The sequence below is a fragment of the Rattus norvegicus genome, chromosome 15 (assembly GCF_036323735.1).
Source record: "Rattus norvegicus strain BN/NHsdMcwi chromosome 15, GRCr8, whole genome shotgun sequence".
Taxonomy (NCBI): Eukaryota; Metazoa; Chordata; class Mammalia; order Rodentia; family Muridae; genus Rattus; species Rattus norvegicus.
The window spans coordinates 35,255,353-35,257,183 of record NC_086033.1 but is presented as its reverse complement, the minus strand read 5'-3'; the positions used below and the strand labels follow the sequence as shown (position 1 = coordinate 35,257,183).

General features: G+C 45.2%; 1 pseudogene; it reads left to right on the top strand.

The window, feature by feature from the left end:
• Positions 1 to 574: 574 nt before the first annotated feature.
• Positions 575 to 667, top strand: LOC120097196 (U6 spliceosomal RNA; annotated as a pseudogene).
• The last annotated feature ends 1,164 nt before the right edge of the window (positions 668 to 1,831 follow it).

Here is a 1,831-nt window from a genome sequence, read left to right as displayed (position 1 = left end):
TAAGAGGCGTTTAGAAGTCGGAAGGAATGCATTTCTGCATAACGGAACTGCTACAAGCCTATGGGGGCTGTGAATAACCTGCGATCGTAGGAATTCAAAGAGACCCCAGCCACTCGTGTGTTTGACTCATTGTCTTAGAGGAAGTAGCACTCTTAGGAGGTTACTGTTAATTAGATAATATGTGGGGTTATTGGAGGCAGTATGTCACTGTGGGTATGCTCAACACCTGTCCAGTTGAGCACACAGTCTCCTTCCTCCTGGGGATGCAGTTGTAGAAGTCTGAGCTCCTTCTCCAACATCATCACTGCTGGAATTCTATGCTTCTTATGGTGATGATAACAGAACAAACCTCTTGTCTTGGTTAGGGTTTCCATTGTTGTGAAGAGACACCATGACCACGTAGTCTTGTAAAGGACAACAATTAATTGGGGCTGGATTACCAATTAAGAGTTTTGGTCTTGGGTTGGGGATTTAGCTCAGTGGTAGAGCGCTTGCCTAGGAAGCTCAAGGCCCTGGGTTCGGTCCCCAGCTCCGAAAAAAAAGAACCAAAAAAAAAAAAAAAGAGTTTTGGTCTGTGCTCGCTTTGGCAGCACATACGATAGAGAGAAAATTAACGTGGCCCCTGCCCAAGGATGACATGCAAATCCGGAAAGCGGTCCATATTTTAGGTCCCTAAACCATATAAAACTCTAACAAATGTTAAAAGTCTATGAAAGTTCAACATCTGTTTTGGTTTTCATCCAATGACGTAACTGTACTGCTATAAAAAATCAAAATCCAAACGCACATCACATACCTCCAACATGACAGGATATACATTTCTATTCCAAAATGTTCTAGTGAGGAAATAGTGGACCAAAGCAAGACCAAAATCCAATCTGCAAACTCCAAACCCTGCATCTCCATGTGTCACAGCAATCTTCAGATCTCCAACTCCTTTCACCCTTCTCAACTGAAACCCAGTTCTTTCTCTTTAATAGTTCTGCTCCTTTTTAACATCATTCCTGGGCAGGCTATCTATGCCTCTGGCCTCTCCAACATCTTGGGGTCTCCAAGGCAACTTAAAGTTTCCAGCTTCTTCTTGGAATGTCTGGGATCTACACATGATCTTCTGGGCTCCTCCCAAGAACTTGGGTTACTTTTTTGGCTCAGCCCTCCATAGCACTCTATGCTCAGGTTGACCCACTCCACTGCTGCTTCTGTTCTTGGTGGGCATCATGCACTGGGTCCTTTTGCTGCAGCAGGACTTTACCCGTAGCCTCCCATAGGCTACCTTCATTCAGCCTAGGCCCCAATTCTTGCATGACCCTTTAAGTCCTGGAGGATCACCTGCAACTCAGGCTGCACCTTCACAAATGGCCTTCTATAGGCCCTGAAGGCCATGGCAACCTCACAGGAAGACCAAAAGTCTCATCTAAACTGATAACCTGGGAGCGCCTAGAGTCTGACCTACCAAAGTGCATTACAAGGGATGCTCTGAGGTCCCAAGCACATGTGTACCAGAGGGCTTCCTTGTCTAGCCACATGGCAAGAAGATCACCTCAATCCTGCATTGACTTTTTGTTCCAGGATAGAGGTAACAGTCAGGGAAACCACCCTCTCAGAGGGAAAGGAGAACGGGATGAATGGAGGAACCCACTGAGACGGGATCAGAAACCTTTGTGATGTAAATAAATTAAAGAATGCTTTTTGAAGTTAAAACAGTTGAAGAAAGAGGACACCTGAACCCCGCCATTCTCATGGGAAAGTAGGTGGCAACATACAGATCCACTGAAATTAACTCATTTTATTTGAGAAAAGAGGACAAAGGAACCCTGCCATTATTGCAGGA